This window comes from Temnothorax nylanderi, unplaced genomic scaffold, assembly GCF_030848795.1.
Source record: "Temnothorax nylanderi isolate EJ_2023f unplaced genomic scaffold, tnyl_v1.0 TNYL_tig0468_pilon, whole genome shotgun sequence".
Lineage (NCBI taxonomy): Eukaryota > Metazoa > Arthropoda > Insecta > Hymenoptera > Formicidae > Temnothorax > Temnothorax nylanderi.
In genome coordinates this window covers 52,409-70,239 of record NW_027249530.1, presented here as the reverse complement: position 1 = coordinate 70,239, position 17,831 = coordinate 52,409, and the positions used below count along the sequence as shown (strand labels likewise).

Sequence of the window (17,831 nt, the reverse complement as noted above, 5' to 3'; positions counted from 1 at the left end):
CTTATATACAGGATGTTTCTTAAGTACAAAAAATTGAAAGAGATATTTTGTGGCTTATTATTTTAGGAAGAAAAAGTCCTATAAACATATGCCTTCAAGTACTTTGTTTTTAAAATACAGGGTGTCAAAGTTGTGAAAAAATATAAAAATATAAAAAATCTGGAAAAAGTTTAGATATTTTATTCAGTATGCGTACATGTATTAAAAATTATTTTCCAGTCGCATCGTTTAAAAAAAAACACTAGAGGCAGTTTTTGTAGAGTTTTAGTTCAGGAATTAAAAAAAAATTGTTAAAATTGGAAAAAAACAATGTTGTGCTATTTTCTCAAATAGTTAAAAGAACTTAATATGAATACCCATACGCGCACGCCCCTAGTGAATCTGAAAATGTTTTATTGGTACTGGAAAATGGTTCTTAATATTACATGTACTAAATTTGAATAAAATATCTGTTGTGTGATTACATATGGTTCAAATAACCGCGCGTATTAGAGTTGCGGCGCCACTGCGGGCGCGACCAATGAGTAGCGTAGAACGACGATCGTCGGTTGTGGACTCGCCGATTACCGCGCGGGGATTTCCGGGACACACACAAACGGAAACGACACGTGCATGGTCGTGCTCTCCGATATTGTACGCGCCAGCGAATAAAGTAAAGTGTTAAGAAGCATTCACTCGATCTTATTTACCAGCACCTACACAACAAAGAATGGCGACGAGGATGGGATCGCTGGCAGCAGGCTGGTGAGGAGAGTACGCCGTCGTGTGCAAGAAAAGACGAGGGCTGCGTGCGTTACGGTTACGTGCAACGTACAGCAGCAGACATTGTGCGTTGTCCTTACCTCGATTTTCGTACTTTCATACGAACATACATACGAGTATACATACCTGCCTACATACGTGTCTACATACGTGCTTACATACGAACTACATACGTGCGTACATACTTTTTTTCGATACAATTCGATACGTAATTCAAGAAATTCGACAAAATGGCGGAAGTGGTGGTGCATGGAAGTTTCTCAATCGACACTTTCGAGCCAGCAACCACCGAATGGAATCGTTGGCTACAGAGATTCACGGCCGCGATTAAAATTTTCAAAATTCCGGACGATCAGAAAGTGTTATATTTATTACACTACGTCGGGTCAACAGCGTTTGACGTGATCTGTAATCGGATGGCGCCGACGGATCCATATACGAGTACATTTGGCGAATTGATCGCCAGCTTTGGTGAGTTTTACGCGCCTTAACCTTTGGAGATTGCGGAGAATTTTCGTTTCTATCAGAGAAAGCAGAAAGAAGAAGAAACGATTAAAGAGTATGTGGCTGCGTTGCACAAGTTAAGTGTACACTGCAATTTTGGTGCGTACTTGAAGACAGCATTGAGAAACCAGTTTGTCTTTGGCCTGACAAGTCAACGGGCCCAGTCGAAACTGCTGGAAACGAGGGACCTAACCTTCGATAAAGCCGTCCAGGTTGCAACAGCGATGGAGTTGTCAGAAAAAGACGCTCGTCAACTACACACGGGACAGCGGCGATCGAATATCTGGGTGTCAAGAGCAACAAAGGAGAGAAGAAGCAGCTACGGAAAAAGAAGCCGGCAAAGAAGCCATCCAAGGAGAAGAGCGAAAATAATGTCGGTAAACCTAATGTTCAAAAACCTGTTGTAAATGCGAGTACTAATATTTCTTGTTTTAGATGCGGTGGTAACCATTTTGCGAATAAGTGCTCTTTAGACCGTAGTATTAAATGCACTAACTGCGGGACATCAGGTCACCTGCGGAAAGTTTGTTTTGCAGCGAAACATGCGACTACGAATATAGTAGAGAAAAATGCGTTACTGGAACATACAGATCATCGTGAAAAATATTACGAGACATGTAGAATTGAAGGTAAATTACTGCGTTTCGAGGTAGACAGTGGAGCGGCAGTTTCGGTAATCAGTACAGATACAGTACGAAGGTATTTCCCGCATAAAAAGTTACAATCTACAAATGTACAATTAATCAATTTTTGCAAAACCTCGGTAAAAGTAGTCGGGATAATTTCAGTATCGGTCGCGTGGCGTGGCAATCTGGTCAAGCTAAATTTGTACGTCTCTACCGTGAATTGCGAGCCTCTAGTGGGACGTGAATGGATTAGGCAATTACAGTTGCAGCTTTCGATTAATACAATTAATGATACATGTGCTTCTATACAAACTAGATTACAAAAGATACCACAATGCTATCGCAATAAATTACATACGGAATCTACAAAAATTAAGGGTTTTCAAGCTAAACTGACAGTAAAGGAGAATACAACTCCAGTATTTTTGAAACCACGAATTGTGCCTTTTAAGTTGTTACCGTCAGTAGAGAAGGAGTTGCAAGCACTAGTACGAGACGGAGTACTTGAGAAAGTAAATACATCGCGGTGGGCTACACCCATCGTGCCCGTACTTAAAAAAAATAATAAAATACGCCTGTGTGGCGATTTTAGTATAACGATTAATTCTAACCTATTGGTGGATGAGCATCCTCTTTCTACCATCGACGAGTTATTCGCGACAATGGCAGAAGGAACTAAATTTACAAAAATAGACTTGAAACAAGCCTACTTACAGTTGGAAGTTCGTGAGGAAGACCGCGAGTTAATAACGTTGAATACACATAAAGATATTTTCAGGAGCACTAGGCTCATGTACGGTATTGCATCTGCGCCTGCAATTTGGCAGCGCGAGATAGAGAATGTATTACAAGGAATTGACGGTGTTTCAGTTTTCTTGGACGATATCAGGATTATCGGATCTAATAATGAGATTCATCTCAAACGTCTGGAGCAGGTGTTGCAACGCCTAGCCAATGCTAATATACGTATCAACGAAGAGAAAAGTGAATTTTTCAAAGATAGTATATAATATTGCGGATACAGAGTCAATAAAGAAGGCATACATAAAACTGTTGGAAAAATGCAGGCAATTGACCAGATGCCACGACCCAAAAATGTAACAGAGTTACGTTCCTTTTTAGGAATGGTTAACTACTATGGCCGTTTCATAAATAATTTAAGTACAATTCTTACACCGTTGCATACCCTTCTACAGAAGGACATTCCGTTCAAATGGTCGCGTGAATGCGAGCGAGCTTTCCAAGACGCTAAGCATCATTTTAAAAGCGACACAGTATTAGTACATTTCGATACGAAGTTACCGCTCATTCTTGCTACGGACGCGAGCCCTTACGGTGTCGGGGCAGTCCTATCGCATCGCTATCCTGATGGTACTGAGCGTGTTATACAGTATGCGTCACAAACTTTAACGGGTACGCAGAAAAAGTACGCGCAAATAGACAGAGAAGCTTATGCGATAATATTTGGAATCCGAAAGTTCCATCAGTATTTATACGGGAGTAAGTTTACCCTCTACAGTGACCATCGGCCTTTAGTGCAAATTTTTTCACCTTCCAAGGCTTTAAGTAGTTAGTATAGGCCGATTCTAACTAGGGAGCTCCGAGGGGGATGAGGGAGGGGGTATCGGATTTCGCGGGGGGTGAGGGGGAGGGGGAGGGGGAGGGGGAGGGGGCGGGGTATCGGGTTACACAAGGATATCAGATTACAAGGAGATAACGCGGGGGTGAGGGGGAGGGGGGAGGGGGCGGGGTATCGGGTTACACAAGGATATCGGATTACGCGGGGAAGGGGGGATGAGTCATGTCCGGTATGACTCACCGGGATGACTCGCCGAGATGATTCACCGGGATGACTCACCCGCGCCGCGGGGTCCGCGTTCGCGGTCGCGGTCGCGCCGTGGGTCCGCGTAGGGGGTGCGCGTCGCGCCGCGGGGTCCGCGTGGGGATTCGCGTGGTGGTGCGCGTCGCGCCGCGGGGTACGTTCGCAACGACGCCGCTAGGCGGCGCACAATGGGTAAGACTAACTCGATAGCGCGCTGCGTAGGAGCGTGTTTTGTCGATGACGCGTCGAACCTGTCAGGACATGTTCGTTGTAAACAAATTTTTTTTACCTGTCGGGACATGTTCGTCGTAAACAAATTTTTTCTAGGAAAAGGGGGGTAGTTATTGCGTAGACTAAACAATCTATCTACGCAGTACGTAAAACAATCTACGCAGTACGCGAGACAAAGGAAGAAATGACGTCATCGGGACGATGATCGACCCGATAACGCGTCGAACCTGTCGGAACATGTTCGTCGTAAACAACATTTTTCTAGGAAAAGGGGGGTGTTATCGCGTAGACTAAACAATTTCGCGCTATTTTTTACGACGCAGTACGCGAGACAAAGGAAAAAATGACGTCATCGACGATGATCGACCGCATCGAAGCGATGATAAAATTTAGGTAGGGATGGACATGCACGCAAAGAAATTATAGCTGCTTTCTTTATGTTATTAAAGTATTCAGCGAAGGACAGTCAATGACGCATCGAACCTGTCGGGACATGTTTCGCGGGCGCCGTAAACAAATTTTTTCTAGGAAAAGGGGGTGTTATCGCGTAGACTAAACAATCTATCTACGCAGTACGCGAGACAAAGGAAAAGATCTTTCAAAAATCAGTTGGAGCGAGAGAGAGGGCAAAGGGTATATAACGAGGAATGAAGCGCGTCGAGCCGCAGTAGTATGATTTGAGAGCGATACATGCACAGCACCACAACTGAACTTCTCCACCTCTCTGACTCAGTCCTTCGTGGTTTCGACTCAGGTCTCCTCACAGCGTTGATTACACTTGATTTCACGAAGGCGTTCGACACAGTCGACCCTCATCTCCTTCTGGCTAAGCTCGAGTACTACGGCTTATCTCCCTTTGCCTTGTCCTTCATGAAATCGTTCCTATTAAACCGCTTTCAGCGCGTCCTTCTGTACAATCCTCTACCTATTTTCTCCCTTTCTCGCGCTGTTCTATCAGGCGTACCTCAGGGGTCCGTGCTCGGTCCACTACTGTTCATCATTTTTATTGCTGATCTGGCCTCCACTCCTTTTTTCGCCGAGCTTCTAAAATACGCAGACGACGTGATTTTGCGCAAGTCATTCCGTCTAACCGACGTTTCTGCCACCATCTCTGCATTAAACGATGACCTCAAAGCTGTAGCTAAATGAGCATCCTCAAACGCACTGCATCTTAACCCTTCTAAGTCCTCACTTCTCATTGCCGGTTCCTCAGTCCTTCTAGCTCAGCTTGATTCTTTTGACCTTTCTTTGAACTCTGTGCCTATACCTCTATCGTCCTCAATTAAAATACTTGGTGTTCACACTGACCCTTCCTGGTCGTTTAAGCATCATGTTGACGTAAAATGTCGAGCTGCCTTTGCTCGCCTTCGTCTTTTTTATCCTTTCCGGCACATCCTCTCCACCTCCCAAAAGCTTTATATTATCCAATCGCTTGTCATCTCACTCTTCGACTACGCCGACGTCGTTTATATTCCAGCACTCAACCAACAACTCCTAAATCGTATCCAATACATTCAGAATTTATGTCTCCACTTCTCCTATGGTGTACGTAAGTTTGACCACATATCCCCACTCTATTCTAGCTCCTGTTGGCTAAAAATCCAACAACGCTTTGTGCTTCATCTCTGTTGCCTGGTTTCCGTCTCCTTCACTCTAATACTCCTCCGTACCTTCGACGTCTCTTGCATCTGAATTCCGTGCTCCATACCAATGACGCCCCGAATACTCGTTACCCTGACCTTCTTTCCTTTCCATCGCATCACTCTGCCAAGTTTCGCGCTTCCTTCTCTTACTGTGCAGTCAAATATTTCAATGACCTTCCCTCTACCATAAGATCCTTATCCTCTTTGTCTTCTTTTCGTACATCTACGTCCGCCTTCATTTTGTCGACTGCACTTCCTACCAGAAATGCATCTCAACCTGCGCATCACTAATTTGCTTACACGATGTCGTGTCTACTAACGCGCACACGTGCGCATCTGTGTGCGAGTTGTATGTTACGCGTCTAGTATATAAGTTTAGTATATAAGTTTAAAATTTTATTCTCGTGAGCGAATCCACCACTTTGTATGTCTATTTTACATTTTAACATTGTTCTCCACTGGTAGGCTTGGAAACAACGCGTGTTGATGCCTCACCATTTGCGTGCTCTCTTTACATATTTATACTCCCCACGACTGTATCCCCACTATAAGCATCGCAATAAATTAAATTAAATTAAATTAAATTAAATTAAATTAAATTAAATTAAATTAAATTAAATTAAATTAAATTAAATTAAATTAAATTAAATTAAATTAAATTAAATTAAATTAAATTAAATTAAATTAAATTAAATTAAATTAAATTAAATACATCGGTCGAAAAGTATCGCGGTTTCTTCGTTATTTTATGATCGAACATTATCACGTGCACGTTGCTCTGTAAGAGAGAGTCTGTGAAGCGATATAATAAAAGAATAGTACGAAAGTGATCAAACATGGAACATGTGGAGCAAACCAAACGCAATCTATTGGAGCTGTCCGACCAAGTCGCTACCGTGGGTGAATTTTTCACATGGGCGCTGCAATGCGCGGAATTTGTCGAGCAGCTCGAGACACGCAGTAGTGCCAAACGTCCGCGGCTCTCGATCGGGCAGAGGCAATCGTTGGTTGCCAGAATCGCGCGACTCGAGGGTGCGAAGTCGCGATTGGAAAGACAATTTATCCATAGCGGTGGTGATTATGCGAACACCGGTAACAGTGGCGACACGCGCGCGGCAGAACTCGTATGGCGAGAAATCGATGTCGCGTTCGAAACGCGGATAATGACCGGTGCGGTAATTAATACAGATCATATAGAACCGCGACAGTTTTTGAAAGACGCCTGCAGCGTAGTGTGCAAGCGAGTGCGAGACATTATAAAAACACATAACTGTGTCAAAGTGAACACCGCGTTCAACGGGGAGTTTGTGGCGGGTGATAAACGTGCCAATAAGAGTCTGAACACAAAAAACAAAGAACTCTGTCGTACATCGATCTTGCGCGAGTGGTACGAGCGACACGTTATCGAGCCCACATTAGCGTCCCTCGAGGAGTTCCAGGAACGCGACAGTGGGTGGGCGTTGACGCGAATCCTCAATTTGACGGTGAACGTCAACAGGTACAATCCTTTGCGCGCGGGGTGTCACTTGAAATTGCCTCAAGACATTAAAACGAAGAGAGCGGTGATCAATGTGCGATCAATGGACAATGCGTGTTTTGCGTGGGCAGTGACGGCTGCTCTGCATCCAGCCGAAAGAAATTCAGATCTGGAATCATCATACCCGCATTATACAACGGTATTGAATTTACGAGACATTGAATTTCCAATGACGTTGAGTCAAATTAAACAGTTCGAACGACTCAACGATATATCAGTCAATGTCTATACCATCGAGGGACAGTCAAACATCTTCCAATAGGACTTACCGACCGCACGAGTGATGAACACGTCAATTTGCTATACGTGCAGGACCCACGAGACAACAATGTTGGACATTTTGCGTGGATCAAGAATCTATCCCGCCTCGTGAACTCGCAAATTAATAAACATGGACACACAAAGTACATTTGTGATCGGTAAGTACCTATACTTCTTTTAATAATATAGAATATTTTATATTTTGTGTATAAAAAAATTTATAATATTTGTGTTTCTTTTTTTGCAGATGTCTTCACTACTTTAGTTCGAGCGACAAGTTGCAGTCTCACACGGCAGACTGCCGAGAGGTAAACGACTGCGCTATCAGACTACCGAGCGAGGACAACAAGTGGCTCAGCTTTAAGAACCACAGCAGGAAAGAGCGACTTTCCTTCGTGGTGTATACCGATCTGGAGTGCGTGCTGAAGAAGACACAACCGGAGACGGAACACGCGTCATACGCCTATCAACGTCATCGGGTATGTAGTATAGGATACTACGTACAGTGCTCGTATGATGAAACGTTATCGGTGTATCGATTTCGTCGCGATAATGACTGCGTCGCGTGGTTCGCCGAGGAACTCAAAGGATTGGCGCATCGCGTAAAGAACATCTTGTCCGACATTGTATGCATGGTAGACCTAATGCGAGACGAGTGGGAGACATTTCACAGCGCGGCGCAATGTCACATTTGCGAAAAACCGTTCGTGCCAAATGATAATCGTGTACGCGATCATTGCCACCTGATCGGGCGTTATAGAGGTCCAGCACATTCGACGTGCAATCTAAATTATAAGGATTCTCACTTCATTCCAGTCATTTTTCACAATCTATCGGGCTATGACGCACACTTTATTATCAAGGAGATAGCTGCCGCGTTCGAAGGCTCAGTCGATGTACTACCTATAACAAAGGCAAAGTACATCTCATTCACTAAACACGTGAAAGATACCGCCGAAAGATCAGATTCGCGAAGCGATATAAAATTAAGATTCATCGACTCGTACAAATTTCTGAGCACGAGTCTTGCAAAATTGGCATAAGTTAAAAATTATAATTAAAGTAATTTAAATCGACCTGACTGGCTATATATATAACGTCTTTCCGATATGAACATTGAAAAACTGTGAGCCAACTTGGTTTGTCGGATTCACACAGAACTTTTTTTTCGGATCAATCATCGAGACATTATTAATTTCGACCATGGATTTTGGTCAGTTGATGTAATTTCTAAATTAAATAGTTTAAATTTTTATTGCGAAAAAATATCATATCGGAAAGACGTTATATATATTGCCAGTCAGGTCGATTTAAATTACTTTAATTGTTATTCTATGTACTGGCGAAAGAAATTTATCATTCTGTTTATTATACTCCGTCGACCTAGTAATCGGTGCTCCATCTTATACTAGGTGCGCAACTAAGTTTCCGGGTTTCACACATAGATGGCACCAATAACACATGTACTCGATTTACATGTCTGAAGTTGTCTGAAGTTATAGCTTGGACATCTGTTAACAATAACCAGTCGTTATATAAACACATATCGCAACGCAAAAATATTTTTTCTAACAACGGAGATGTCGAGTTTTGTGCCAAATAAACAGCATTTGCGGGAAGCTTTGCTTTTCTGCTTTAACTTGAAAAAAAAAATGCAGCTGAAGCACGTCGTTTGCTTGAGGAGGCCTACGGCGAACATGCACCATCGAAAACTACCTGTGAAGATTGGTTTAAACGCTTCAGAAGTGGCGATTTCGATACTGAGGACAAGGAGCGCTTTGGTGGGACCAGAAAGGAATCGTGTACTATGAGCTGCTGAAACCGGGCGAAACTGTCAATGGGCATCGCTACCGACAACAACTGATCAATTTAAACCATACATTGCTCGAAAAACGGCCAGAATGGGACACGAGACACGAACGAGTAATATTGCAGCACGACAACGCTCCGTGCCATCGCAGTTCCATCGTCCAGGACACCATCAAAACGCTGAAATGGGATCTGCTACCGCACCCGCCGTATTCGCCAGACCTGGCGCCTTCCGATTATCACTTGTTCCGGTCGATGGCGCATGGCTTGGCTGGGCTACACTTGACCAATTTCGAAGAAGTGCAAAATTGGTTGGATGAATGGTTTCGGTCCAAAGACGCGTCGTTTTATTGTCGCGGTATTCATGTATTGCCAGAGAGATGGCGAAAATGTATAGCTAGCGAGGGACGATACTTTGAATAAACCATTTTTTGTATTTCTCTTGAAATTTTCCATTTTTTATTGATAAAAAAAACCCGGAAACTTAGTTGCGCACCTAGTAGTTTGTTATTGCAATAAATATTACCACAGCCCCAGTGGTCGAATTGGCACGACACCCGCACGGTATACGGGAGGTTCCAGGTTCAAACCCTGGCTGGGGTAATATTTTTTCGCAATAAAAATTTAAACTATTTAATTTAGAAATTACATCAACTGACCAAAACCCATGGTCGAAATTAATAATGTCTCGATGATTGATCCGAAAAAAAAAGTTCTGTGTGAATCCGACAAACCAAGTTGGCTCACAGTTTTTCAATGTTCATATCGGAAAGACGTTATATATATTGCCAGTCAGGTCGATTTAAATTACTTTAATTGTTATTCTATGTACTGGCGAAAGAAATTTATCATTCTGGTTAAAAATTATACGTTCCAAATTTTCCGCGTTATCCGACGACGATTTCGAATTATTGACGCGAAAAGGTGTCTTTCCATACGAATACGTGGACAGCATCGAAAAGCTGGAGAATACGTGTTTACCGCCGCGCGATTCATTTTACAGTTCCTTGACCGGTGACACCGTATCCGAGAGCGATTACGCGCACGCCGCGAACGTATGGCAGCGATTCTCCGTTCGAACCCTGGGCGAATACAGCGACCTATACCTGAAAACCGATGTCTTGCTGTTGGCCGACGTGTTTGAAAATTTCCGCGACAGCTGTATCGCGAGTTACGGACTCGATCCCGCGTACTACTACACTTTACCAGGCTTTACGTGGGACGCCATGTTGAAACATACGTGTGTCAATTTCGAACTGCTGACCGACATTGACATGGTCATGTTTATAGAACGTGGTATTTGCGGCGGCCTGAGTCAGTGTTCAAACAGATACGCGCAGGCCAACAACAAGTACATGCAGTCGTACGATCCATCGAAACCGTCGTCGTACCTAATGTACTTCGATGTCAACAACTTGTACGGCTGGGCGATGTGTCAGCCACTGCCCTACGCGGAGTTTCGATGGGTCGAAGACGTGTCAAATTTCGACTTTAGCGCGATCGCTTTGGATTCGCCTACGGGCTATATTCTCGAGGTCGACCTAGAGTATCCGCAGGATAAACACGACGCGCACGCTGACCTACCGTTCTGTCCGATGCGCGATAAACCGCCCGGCAAACGGCAGGACAAACTTCTCGCCACGCTGCACGATAAGGAGCGTTATGTCATCCATTATCGTAATCTGCAGCAGTGCACGCGCCACGGCCTTCGCGTCACAAAAATACATCGCGTATTGCAATTCGCTCAATCTGCGTGGCTCCGCGCTTACATCGAACTCAATACAAAATTTAGAACACAGGCCAAAAATGAGTTCGAAAAAAATTTATATAAATTAATGAATAACGCGGTTTTTGGGAAAACGATGGAGAATGTACGCGATCACACGTCGATGTAAAATTACTGACAAAGTGGGACGGACGATACGGCGCAGAGGCAATGATCGCGCGACCGAATTTCCACAGCAGGAGCGTGTTTTCCGAAAATCTGGTAGCCGTCGAACTGCGCAAACTCGAGGTGAAATTCGACAAACCGATCTACGTCGGCATGTGCATCCTCGACATGTCGAAGGTGTGCTTATACGAATTTCACCACGAGTACATGTCTCCCCTATACCGCGACTCGTGTAGAATCATGTATACCGACACGGACAGTCTGATTTATCATATCGAGTGCGACGACGCGTATGAGAACATGAAACGTGATATAGTCAGGTTTGACACGAGTGATTACGCGGTAGATAACGCTTATGGTATGCCTCTCGTCAATAAAAAAGTGCCGGGCCTGATGTAATATAATGTATGCAATGTATATAGTATAATTTATGTATGGATGTATATATGCACGTATGTAATGTATGCACCTATGTAATGTATGCAATATATGTAATATAATGTATGTACATATGTATATATGTATGTAATGTATGTAGTAGTATAACATGACATATGTATGTAACGTAATATAATGTAGTAGTAGTATAACATATAAATGTATGTATGTATGTATGTATGTATGTATGTATGTATGTATGTATGTATTATATTAATGGAAGGATATTAATAAAAATATTCTACATATGTGTATTTCATATTTTTTATTATATACTTTATATGTATTACATATTTTGTATTGAATATTTTTTACATAGAACTTGCCATTAACAGTATAATTAAAAGATGGGACTCTATTTCTAAGGGGACTGACATACCGAAAGACGAATTTATATTAGGCATTCGTTTAGTGTTAAATTCCACTTTTTTTTAGTTTCAACAACCGTATATATAAACAAATCTTCGGCTCTCCCATGGGTTCCCCTCTCTCACCAATCATTGCTGACATCACACTACAAGATATCGAGGAGAAGGCTATTCCATTGCTGCCTTTTCACGTAACGGTTTTTCGTAGATATGTTGACGACGTTATTATGGCAGCGCCTCCGGAATTTTTTGATCGCATATTGCAAATCTTTAACTCGTTTCATCAGATACTACAATTTACCTTGGAAATCAGTGTGAATAACACACTTAATTTTCTTGATGTCATTGTGATGGTGAGAGAGAACAAATTCATTTTCGATTGGTACCACAAGCCCACCTTCTCCGGTAGGTACCTTAATTACCACTCACACCATCCAATTTCACACAAAAGGGGCGTGATATACGGTCTGGTGGACAAGATAGTGTTGATCTCGCATCCTCAGTTCCACAGAAAAAACTTCAATTTAATTATTCAAATACTTTTGGACAACGGTTACCCGTTACCGTTTATTTTTTCCACAATAAAAAACAGGTTGAGACAAGTATTTCAGCGTAAAAACGGAGGTGAGGATGCTTCATCATCATTAACTTGTGAGACGAAATACTTTACAGTTCCTTACGTGAAGTGCGTGTCTGACAGATTTAAAAACTTTGCGAAAGACCTATATCTGGATATGGCCTATTCTGTCGCGCACCCTCTAAAAAAATTCATCAAAACAGGCAAGGATAATTTGGACAAACTGGCACATAGCAACGTAGTGTATAAAATTCCTTGCAGAGAGTGTGAAGCGACTTATGTGGGACAAACTAAGAGACAGTTGAAAACTCGTGTCAAGGAACACAGATCAAACATTAACAAAAACTCAGGTTCCCCTTCGGTTATTTCTTGCCATCGTTTAGAAACCGATCATGATTTTGATTGGGATAATGTGGAGATTTTGGACACTGAGCCATCTCTTCGCAAGAGACTTATCTCCGAGATGTTATATATAAAACGACAGACATCTCCTTTGAATAAATAGAAGGACACGGAATCTCTATCGGCAGAATATCTCCCTGTTCTTAGTTTGTTCCCGCCCAGGTGATTTCGTACTTCCCCTTCCTTTCCGTTTTTCCCTCTCCCCCGCTCCTTCCTTTTGTATATATATACGAGCCCGATGTCTCGTCGCTGAGTAATTGTCGGTTTAACTCTAATGTAACACATCAGCATCGAAATGACTCCGCAATATAAGGAAACATATTCCTAATGTACGTATTTGATACTCTCTCTATAATACCTTTTGTAACTTTTCACATATATATCACTATCTTTGCAGTGGTCCTCTTTGCAATCAACACTGTTGCGGATTAGTATCATTAAGTTCTGTCGCGTTAATTTTTAAGAATATGTATCGACACTGAGGATGGCCCCATGATGGGCCGAAACGTTTGTCAATTATTTATAATATAGTTTTCAACACTTACATCTTGTTGCGGCTCAATTGCTCTTTTCTTCCTGACTGATTTAATCGTATGAGCTTATTGACTTATATATTTTTTACATACTTTATATGTATTACATATTTCAAACACTTCACATGTATCATTATTTTTATTAAGAATAAAAATACAGTTTTCACGAATTAAATCACATTGTCCTTGTGTATCCAAGAGTTGTGCGATCCATCGAATCCCAGCCATTTCACGTATACCTCGTCGCCCCTCCTGCGCAGTACTTTCTCCACGAGATACACGTCAGGATAAGTCGCGCGATGCAACTCGTGCTCGTAGAACGCTCCAGCGACGGATTTTCCACGATAGTCCTCGACTAGATAGGTTACGGGATTGGTATGCTGCACTCTAACGATCTTAAACATCTCGGTGGTCCAATTCGGCGTGTAACCCTTCTCGAAAATTGTCTTGTATTTGCTGACGCGTACCGAGTCGCCCGTTTTGAACTTTGCCGGGCCCGCGATCTTTATCGCGCTGTACACCGTAGCCAAGAGTCTTTCGGCGATCGCGGGGGTAACGTCGACGCATGCCGATCGTTCGATGCTTGTGCGCGTTGTAATCTGACATGAGTCACTTGTAATTTCCATTGAGCGTAAACATCTTCCACATGTTGTTTTTTAACGTGCGATTGAATCGCTCGACGACCGATGCCTTCATCACCGAATACGTGGAATAATGATTGATGCCGTGTTTTCTCACGAGACGTTGCACGTCGGTGAGAATTCCTTGTAAAATTCCTTCCCCATGTCGGTTTGTAGATTACTAGGGCACCTCCCGCTATCTCGAATTATCTCAGCGATAGCGTCGGCTGTCTCGCTGCCGCCTTTACCCTTGAGCGGCACGCCCCACGCGTACTTGCTCAACATATCGATGACGGTGAGTATGTAGTGGTAGCCTCCGTTGAAACGCGAGTACGGGCGCATCTCGACGATGTCAGCTTGCCACAGGTCGTCGTACCCTCGCACTATGACATGTCTGCGGGGAAAATTTCTTCTCGCCGGTGCGTGCAATTCGTCCACCAACCGTCGCTTTTCGATATTTTTATCCACATCGGATTTTAACGGTCTCATGTTTCGTTAGCGTTTCGTTGGCTGTTCGTCGTCGTTCTTTAGCCGTTCGTAGCCGTTTCTGTTTCTGCGTCGTTCGTAGCTGTTTCTGAACCGCTCGTAATCGTTTATGAGCCGTTCTTGAACCGTTCGACAGCCGTCCGACAACCGTTCTCGAACCGTTCGTTGTCGTTCGTCGTCATCGTCACTTAACCGTTTCTTGTCACTCATCGTCGTTCGCGAGTCGTTTCTGAGCCGTTTCTTAACCGTTCGCGAATCGTTTGTAATTGTAACGCTCGCACGTCCTTCTCGAACGCGGTAAGCTTCTCGTCTGACTCTTTCCGTTGATCTCGCAAACTTTTAACGCACTGATCCACGTATAGTTTGTTAACCGCGTCACCGTCAGTCTCAGGTTGCGCTACGCGACAAATCTTGCGCGACCTTGCGTCAAAGTCCGTGGCGGTGCGACACAGAGCGTTGTCGCGCACGAAATTTCTCACTAATCCGCTCCACCGATGATACGAAATGGCATTCGTCGCGTCTTCGCTCTGCTCAAACAATCCAAATTTATTGATCGACATTTCGACGCTGAATGAACGGATCGCTGTCGCGCCGTTTAATTTATAATAAGCCCAGCCTCGCGAAGTTCCTCGATGATCGACATGATCTCATTGTCGTGGGCATTGTTGCTAGCTTGACGCGAAGCGTCGAGCAATCGCAGACGATCCACCAGCTTGTTGGGGTCGTCCCAGTGCACGTAGTCGATCTTATTGTCGGTTAGCGTCATCGCGCGAGGCGCGAATAATCCCTTTCCGGATTTTTTCTTCTTCGATTTGGTCGATATCAACGGTGAGATTACACATTGATACTTGTATCCCTTGTTGCCCATTACTCGCTCGCGAGGATCGTGCTTGAATTTATGAGTACTTGTCGCCAACAGTATGTCCTTGTACTTTTGCCTATCGTTCTCCGTGTAGATCTCGTAATTGGGTATTCTCTTGAAAATCAACTCGTAAATACCGGGTGTGCCGGCGTATCGTACACCGTCGATATAAATGTTATCCGCTTTGTCCACGTCAAAACGTTTATTACCGAGCATCAATTCATTCTTGCCGAGATAAACGCCGTACACCGCCGTGTCTGTCTCTGCATCGGCGTCCAAAACGTCTGCGATGTACAATCGACTCAGTGGACCCAAGTGACTTTGCAACGTTTCTATAAACAATTCTCGACCTTCCGACGTTTGCAACTGCTATCGAACGGTCGTCCCGATCGAGTCGTCCGTGGTTTCGAAAACATCCACGTTTTCGAGTAATTCGGGACTTGTACGTTGCACGGTTCGCGTCGCCGCGGACGGTGTAGAGGTTATCGGTAGTACTATCGATCGTTTCGATTGATTAGATTTACGCGGTGTCGATGATGAGAGATCCAACCAGGAGTCTAACCGTTCCCTCTTTCTCTTCAGTGTAGCATCCTCCTCCTCCTCCTCCTCCCCGCGCTGTTGAACGGATTGCGTTTCGATTTTCGCGTCAGCGACGCTCTCCGTCGGCTCCTCTTTCTTCACCGCGATCAAGCTCGAGTTGTCGACGATCTTTTTCAGCGGCCCGATATGAGAGGTCTAAAGTGCGTGTCCAACTCAATGTCCTTCTCGATCTTACTGGTCTTCAAAGCGCGAAGTTTCTTGCGAATCGAATCACTCGTTTTCGCAATATTTTTCACGATCTTCTCGCGTTCGCGAATATTCTCGCTCCCGTCGATCGCAGCCATCGCGGGGGAAAAAACAAAGCAGAGTGTCGATCTCTCTGTAACGCTAACGTTTCACCTTCGACGACGTATCGGCGACGACTGACCGCTTTTGCGGTATCGCGAACACGTTAAATCCTTTTCTGTATCGACCGTTCGAAAGCGCGCTGTCTTTGTCTATCACTACGAATCCGTACTTGCATTGCCAACAATCGTGGCACAACGAGAAAAATTCATCGTACGCCATGTCGGTATTTACGTGATCGTTGTACACGTGTTTCAAATTAGTGCCATTCTGTTTGAATAGGATCAGCAGATTCGCGTTGTCGCGTATCAGATATTTAGGTATTCTCGCGTACGTCTGACAGAGATAAAAGTAGTCGACGCTCGAGTGCCTGCCCATTAGTCCGAGATCCGGTATAAGAAATTTATTCCCTCATTTGTTATTTATGAATGATAAAAAATATATGCTAGATAACATATACATTGATACATCGCAAATAGGTTGCCGAGCTAAATCGCCTTGGGATAATGTTAAATAATTAAATTTTTAATAAAATTTATTCGATCAACTTCCTCGATTGGTTGTTTATAAAAATTGTGCATTAGTTGAGAGAATATACCCGAAGGAATTGGAAAAATAAAGGTTGCCTACTTTCCCCTCTGCGCAGCTGTGGAGTTGCCAGGTATAAACAGGTGAGTAAGCGTTATTAATATACCCTCATCAGTTATTTAATCAAATTATTATATCAAATGAAAGCTTATTTAATTCACAATCCAACCGTATTAGGTTGCTTTATCAAAAAGTTGATTGCATCATGGTTGCCTAGATTTTAGATGTAAAGTTTTCAGCGCGAGCGTTGAGATGACAGAGAAGCGTTGCGCGCGCAACTCTATGCGACAGAAAAAGATGAAGCGAGTTCTTTTTAAAGAAGATTTTTCCGATAGCGTAAGCGCGTTCCATTGATCAAATACTGGATTCAAGTCAGATTAAATATTAACAACGATATAAAATTTTTTTCACTCACATTTATTTATCAGCGATTATACATTATTATGAAATAATAAGTTTTTATGTTTAAAATGTACATCTTTCAAAAGGATATTTTTCCGATCGTGTAAGTGCGGATTAAATACTAGTAAAAGTCAGATAGAATACCACATAATGATATCAACATTTTTTTGTTCATACATAAATTTATTAATAACAAAATATCTCAGTAAAAAATTTTTATGTAAAAAACTTATTCTGATTCTGACTCGTCAGAAATGCCTCCGTCAAAATCTAATTCTAATTCTTCATCGTTTTCTTTTTCCTTTAATTCTCTGAGTATATCCTCAACTTGTAAGGGTGTTGGGTCCCCTACGAACCATGTAGGCTTCAAATAGCCATCCAAAAACCAACCACAATCTTCAGGATTTAGTTTGACGCAGCATGCATCTATTGCATGAAGCCACATTGAATTTACATAGATTGTGCGTAAAATTTTCTGTTTGAGGGAGATCCAGCATAGTGGAATCAGATTGGAGTCGATGCCTTTAATCTTCTTCATAAATTGCTCTTTGTTATTGTTTGCTGCATATGTTTTTTGGAACAGC

General features: G+C 43.1%; 1 protein-coding gene and 1 long non-coding RNA gene across 2 annotated transcripts in view; one reads left to right on the top strand and one right to left on the bottom strand.

Annotated features, from left to right (window-relative positions):
• LOC139783092 (venom allergen 3-like) overlaps positions 1-17,831 on the bottom strand; it is a 54,219-nt gene that overhangs the window by 430 nt on the left and 35,958 nt on the right. The gene's annotated exons all lie outside the window — the stretch shown is intronic.
• Positions 12,984-13,415, top strand: LOC139783094 (uncharacterized). The gene is made up of 2 exons (XR_011721115.1): positions 12,984-13,200; positions 13,269-13,415. It is a non-coding gene; the product is annotated as an uncharacterized lncRNA (long non-coding RNA).